Consider the following 7500-nt stretch of genomic DNA (forward strand, 5'->3'; position numbering starts at 1 on the left):
GTATTTTGATTATGTAAAGTGCTTCCATAAATATATATATATATATATATATATATATATATATATATATATATATATATATATATATATATATATATATATATATAGGGGATTTATTTCTCAAGATACAATGATTGTAATGTTTGTTAATTTAAGTAAGCAATTTATAGAACAGAGAAACACTCTTAATAAGGATCTTTGCTTCACATAAACTACGTTTTTTTTTAATTTTGCATCAGTATTTCTTGAATGTGGTTTCAAACATTTTTCTTCATTCCAGGATCCAAAAGCTATAGATTTACTAAAGTATCTGTTGCTTACAGAAAAATCATAAGGACAGTACATGAAAACATCAGTTGGAAAATAGCAGTGAAACAATGGCATCCCTAACCACTACAAGGACTAGGAAAAGTCCAGCAGGCCAATTCTATCATAGTAACAAGAAGTGACAGTTAACTTTTTGTATTATACAGCTCATGATTTGATTCTTGCTAGCTAGAATCAGTGAGAGAGACAAGAATGGACAATACATGTTTTCATTAAAATATTTGTTAGAATTTCCATTTCTAAATATAGTCTACTGACTACTGTGTAGTACAGTATGGTGTAAGAGTTTTATGCTGTACTGTGATAAACAGTAAATACATAGTGAAGTGGAATGTTGTCAGTTATGCAAGCTAAGCTCTATTTATAATGCAGAAAAGAAGAAATAAAACATTAAACTGGCACCAAATAAGGATACATAAGAAACTTATGTAATTCCAGCTGTTGTACAACCCTCTCCTTGCACAGGGTTTGTTAACCCATTCTGCTTTTGTAAGCTTCATAAGCCTTTGTGGATTAGAATTACCCCCAGACACTTCTGTTTTCTGCATCCTTACACCAAACAATAGTGCCCAGTTGTCCTGTACCTTGTGGTCTGTGAACCTGTACACAGCATGTGCAAATGGCATGTATACCATGCTGACCCAAAAGAATGAAACATAATGTAAATTTTCTGGGTTATTAGCTCATTCATTACTTTGAGATGTGTGCTATTTTAACATATACCATTGCTGAGAAGTTCAAACTAACACTGAGGCATGCCTTCTAGATTCGAACATTACACTTAAGAAGCAGCTGGAAACTGGGACCTGTGGGAGGGTATTTCAATTTATGAGCACTTGACTTAAAATTGTCACTGGGACAAGTGCAGAGAAGATTGATTACGCATAACTTGTGTAACTAGAATAAGAATTGGGATAAGGATTCACTGTCCTACACATAACCTCTGTTTAAAATTAAACTTAGAACTGGGACATAGAATGGCAGCTCTTGACAATGGCCATTTAAAATTATAAGAAGATTTGGAGGTGTGGGAGGGCAGGAGGCAATGCCAGTCATGAGCACTCTAATTTCTTGTATGACAGGGACTAAACTAGAAATGAGCATATTTTTACTTTTGTAAGGAGGAGGTACATATGCTAGGGTGCAAGATGCGGGAAGCATAGCAGAACTAAGTATGAAGACAGCCATTGTTTTAGTGGAAGTGAAGCAGGAGAATAGTTTACCCGAGATGTGAGCATGACTATATCTGGGATGACGCATTTCTTACTGCAAAACAAACAAGGTATAGTGTAATAGGAGAGGCCTTATTTATCTTTATACCTTTACCATTGCTGCAATCATAAGGGATGGGAGAAGGCTGGGTTATACAACTGGGTTATATAAGTGGTCAGTAAATAGACAAGAGTCCTACTGTTCTTGTGAATGGTTTTCAGATTTTATCTTAGCATTATACTGGCCATGGGGCTTTCTTTGAACGTGTCATCTGATATAAAGGTCTCTACAGTAAGGATGTTCAAACTGAAGAGGCCTGCAAATTGCATTACTGAAACAGTAAAGGCAAATAATGTTACGGCAAACTGCTTGATGCCACTGTATGATGTAGATGCCTACAATAAGTTCATTCAGGAGCACTCTCCTACTTCAGATTGTTTGGGCAAATTGGCTACTCACCTGTGTCAGCTGTACTATACCCTAGTAGATAACTAGTCAAGTCTTAATAAACAAACAGGTGTTTAAAATACTACACTAAAAGGAAAGCACTCCAAAAACATTGACTGGCATTCCTTTTTAAAAGTTACGATTTATGTTCACTATTTTGCTGAGTTGAGGTAAATTGCACCAAGCTTTGCTGTCTGTAGATATAACTTTGGATTTGGATCACTGAGTTACTACAGACTAAAGCACTGATTAGACAAAAAGAAAGAAAATAAAAGAAAGAAAAAATGGACAAAGCTTCACCCTAAAGAAAAAAAGATAAAAAAGCATTTTCTGTTGGCAACCCTTTACACCCCTTAATAGATAGATAGATAGATAGATAGATAGATAGATAGATAGATAGATAGATAGATAGATAGATAGATATATATATGCTGGTTCCATTGTCACATAATGTTGAGGTACAGAAAGAAAGCACTCTGGGCAGTGATTCGCTGCAAGAGCGCAAATAGAAATCAAACAAGCAGTGACTTTCTGTGTTCATTGTTACTATAGTTTTATCACTATTATGGGTTCATAGGTTGGTACTAAGTTATCGTCCCTAGGGCCTATACAAGCCCAGCCATAACAATTCCTGGATATTTCTTCCCACAATATTTACTTCCCTGGACCCCTGTCTAGCAGGGTGACTGAGTTGATCCCCGGGGTGAATTTCCTATCTCCCATCCAATCATCAAGGTTCCTTTTGAAGAGGGCCAAAGAGGCACTCTTCTTGACATGTATGGGCAGTCTATTCCAGAGTCTGGGGAGTCTCTGGGTCAGGAACCTATCCCTCCAGCATGTTTTGTTCATTATGATGACAAGGTTTAGATCCCTGGAGCATGTGTCTCTGAGGGATTGGGATTTCTTTAAGTGTAGCATGTCCAACAGCTCTGGGTTTGACATGGCCTTGTATGCTAAACAGAGATTGCCTCTGAGTAGACGATATGCGACAGAGTATAGCTGGAGTTTTTTTAGACAGTCAGCATAGGGCATCTGCTTTAGGCCTGTGATTCTTTTAGTGAGGTATTTCTGCAACCTTTCCAGTTGTTGCAGATGTCTTGTGAGGTACATACAAAATGAGGCATTGTATTCTATAATGAGTCTAATGAGGGATGAGTACAGTGGGACAATGGCCTCCTTTTTTCTGGAAGAAAAGCCCTTAGTGATGAGGTGTGCCACATAGAAGGATTTCCTGACTGTTGTGGTGATGTGGTTATCGAAGGTGAGACCACTGTCCACCTGTGTCCCTAAGTATCTTATCAAACTTTCAGTGTTTAGTGTACTGCCACCTATGTGGTAATTCACAGGTACATGTTTTTCCCAAAGGGGATAACTATACATTTCTTGGCATTGAGCTTGAACCCATGGCTCTGGCACCAAGCATCTGTTTCTGTAAGACCCTTTTGTAGAATATCCACATAATTTGGGGATTCAATAATGGCCCCCAATTTGCAGTCATCTACGAACTTTGTTAGCCAGAGTCCCTTAGTGTTGGCCTGTATTTCAGAGAAGTAGATGCCAAACAAGAACGGTCCCAGGACTGAACTCTGAGGTACTCCACTTGTCACTTGTCCGGAGCTGAATTTGGAGTTGGCTACTTTTACAGTGTGGGTTTTGTCAGTAAGCCAGTTGGCAACACATCGAGTGACATAGGGATTAATTTCCAGCTTAGTAAGCTTATCTATGAGTCCAGAGTGGGGGATGGTGTCAAAGGACTTGGTGAGGTCCAGATAGGCTGTGTGGACCACCTTACCCTTGTCTGCAGCTCTGGAGACTGATTTGAAGAAGTTAATCAGGTTCAGGAGACGAGATCGGCCCTTCACGAACCCAAACTGTGTGGGGTCCAGTGTTTGAAGATTGCTAATTTCTTTATTTATAAGTTCCATGATAATATGTTCCATGGTCTTGCAGATCAGGCTCATCAAACTGATGGGGTGGTAGTTCCTGGGATCCAAGGTGGATCCCCCTTGTGGAGTGGAATAACTGCAACTGTGCACCACTCAGTGGGCATGAAGCCTGAGGTGAGGCTATGATTAAACATGACACGTAGGTGAGGTGCCAGTTCATTTTGTACTTCATGTAGTACACAACCTTGGATGTCGTCTGGTCCCATGGATGCTGTATTATTAGCTTTGGAGAGTGCGTATTTTACCTGTGTGGCCATTATTACTGGAATTTGGCAATCTTTTGGCATTGAGATTGGCCCTTTAGGAGGTGAGAGTGGGGTGAAGTTTGCACTGAATCGATCTGCCAGGATATTGGCAATATCCTTGGGATCAATATATTTAGTGCCATTCTGTTGTAGCTCAGAGCTAATCTGAGAATTGCTCTTTAGATTCTTGACATAGCTATAGAATGCATTGTGGTTGTCTTTGGAATCTTTGGCAATTTTATTTTCGTAACTAACTTTGGAGGATTTTATGAGGATCTCAGTTTCTTACTGAAGCTGGTAAGGGAGTTTTTTGCATCCTGGAATTCTCCTCTTTTCTGCAACAGTTTTTCTTTTTGTTGTAAAGTTTATTTATGGCAAGGGACTACCAGATTGGCTTCCTTTTTTTTGGAGGAGAGCATCTTGGTTCCACTGGGGATGGCACGATTCAAACACAAGTGCATGTGCTCGTACAGTGCCTCAGTATAGGATTCAGCAGTCGAACTTTCAGTTCCTATCTACATGGATGTCATGAAGTTTGTCACTTCTGACTTGAGTAGCATGAAGTTGGCTTTGGAGAAGTTTTTTTACAGAGGTTTTACTACTAGGGGATAGGGGTGGGATGTGGATGTCAAGGGTGATTAACTTACGGTCAGACCTGACCAATGAGGGGATGAGCATAAATGTGGAGCATCGATTTCTCATGTTGGTAATGACCAGGTCTAGGATATTGGAGCCCCTGCTGGGACTAAGGATTAGTTGATCCAGGGCACTGGAATTTATGAATTACAAGAACCATTGGGCAAAGGTTTTGGCACATGAGTAGTTTCCCAAGTTAATGGCAGGGTAGTTGAAATCACCCAGTATTAGGCTGTTTGGTTGTATCTTAATATTTTCCAGTATGTTTAGAAAGGTGTAGTGAGAATCTTGGGGCATGATGGGGGATCTGTAGCAAGCTACAATTTGGATTGCCGTCTTACCTAGTGTTAGTTGCACCTGGAGAATTTCAGAATCATTGTGTTGGGCAACTAACCTGGTGTTGTGAATATCCTTGGTGAATATGGACACTCCTCCACCTTTAGTGTTTTGGTCCTGGTTTGGTGGCCGAAAAGTGTGGTAAGAGTTGTGGCCCGGTATTGCAGGGGTGCTTTCTGAAGCCTTTAACCAGGGCTCAGTTACTGCACAGATGTTGATGTTCTCCATTTTTAGGAGTGCCTCAAGCGAGTGCATTTTGAGGTTTAGACTTCTAGCATTGAGTATCATTACCTTCAGATTTTGCATGCTTGTGCCTGTTATGGTGGTGGTTTTGTCCTTTGAACTTTGCCTAAAAAAGGCACTATAGGGGTTGTAAAAGCCTTAGCCAGTAACCTGAATCCCAGGAGCAACAGGTGCAGACTATCTCTGGCAAAGCATCATGGTCTGTCGATCATGTCATCCCAGGAAGACAGATACTGGATCCCCTTTGAATGACACCATAAGCTTAGCCAATTGTTGAAGTCAATCATTTTGTCCTTATACTGTGGTATCATTCTGGTTGAAGGCAGGATGCTACTCAGGGCTAGGGTCATACCTGCGTGGGCCACATGATCCAAGAGCTCTTCCATGTCTCTTTTCATGTTGTCCAGGGAGGTATGTCTCAAGTTAATCACTCCAACATGGACAATGACAGAGTCATATTTGTACTTGTTGTGGAGTGACTTGAGTGCATGCGTTATGTGGCGGATCCTTTCACCCGACAGGCAGCTGACTGTAATTTTCTCCTTGCTCATCCTGGTGAGTGGGACATCAGTGTGCCTGACTATAGAGTCATCTATGACTAAAGTGTTGGGTACATTGTCTTGCCTTAGGGGCTGTTGTTTGGTGGCACACTGATGTTGTGAGCTATGTGACACTTTGGTTGTGATTGGTGTTTGTTTGCATTTCAGCTTCGGAGGTCCTTGTTGCTTTGTCAGGTTACTGTTAAGGGCCTCCACATATGTGGGCTTAGTGTTGTTATGTGTGGGTGTTGGTGATGTGGGTTTAGAAGGGCTACGTGTTGCTTGAGGTGTAGTGCCAGTGTTAACCTTCTCTTGACTGTCTAGCACAATCTTGGGTGGGGAGAGCTTTGCTTCCAGTTTGGCTATGTAAGCGCATCTCTCGCAGGTTGTAGTGGTGGGTGGTAGGAGGAGAGGGTTGTCTGTGTACATGAGGCAATTGCTTCATTGCCCCAGTATGTCCAGATTCACCAGGTGGACAGGAGAAATCACTGGAAGCTGACCCTTGGACATAACTGGTTTGGTGCTTTTTCTTTGTAAAGTACAAGAGTTGTTTTCCCTTACCTTAGCAAGGTACTTTGCAATTATAGGCTGTTTAGTCCCTACATTTAATTTCTCCTTATTAACAAGGAGAGTTGAGTGTTTGTATCAGTTTAAGACTTCCTAGTGCTTTCCAGCAGGTTTTAAAGTAAGTGATAGTCACAGGGATGCTTAAAGGTAAGATGAAAACAAATGGTTTATCCTAAACACTGCAGTGAACACTAGAGGAGTTTAATTGGAAAGTAGGTAATTTAAGTTTTGCCTGTTTAAAAAGTTAAGTTTTAGTGGAGAGTGGGTATTTTAAAAACAGCAAGATAGATTGAAAAGGAGTGCTCATTTTTCTATTCTGGTACTATGGAATAGAGTAGGATGGTAAATAAATTTAAATAGTTGAAGGGGAGTGATTTCACAAAATGATAATTTTATGCTTACTCACACAAGCCAGTAAAAACAGAGGAAATTAGATATATGGTCAAATTAACATAAGGGGAAGGCAACTAGAAAGACAGTGGTGTTTTAGAACACTACAGTAAACCGGGTTGGAGGGTGGGAAAAAAATTCTGCCTGACTCGCAAGAGACAGAGCTGTGGTCTCTTTTCAAGTTTTAATATGCAGTTAAAAGCAGAATACAAGTAAAACATAAGGTAAATAAAACAAATCACATTATTCAAAATAGAAAAAGGCAATAAAGTAACACAACAAATAAAAGGCAAACTAACCCTTTCCCTCACAGCAAAGTGTAGCAGACTCTGGGTGAGCCTTTCTAGTAAAGCTCTGAAATGTTTTATTTTACCCCTTAAATAGAAGGTTTAGTTCCTAGCTCCACCCCCTCAGTTCACAATTGCGTCCTGATATCTAACTATATATTAAGTATATACACCCCCTTAATATATAGATAGATAGATATAGATATAGATATAAATATAGATATATAGATATATATAGATATAGATATATGCTGGTTCCATTGTCACATCATGTTTAGGTAGAGAGACAAAGCACTCTGGACCGTGATTCGCTGCAAGAGTGCAA

Source organism: Protopterus annectens, chromosome 2.part0, assembly GCF_019279795.1.
Source record: "Protopterus annectens isolate FY-2018-M chromosome 2.part0, PAN1.0, whole genome shotgun sequence".
Classification (NCBI taxonomy): domain Eukaryota; kingdom Metazoa; phylum Chordata; order Ceratodontiformes; family Protopteridae; genus Protopterus; species Protopterus annectens.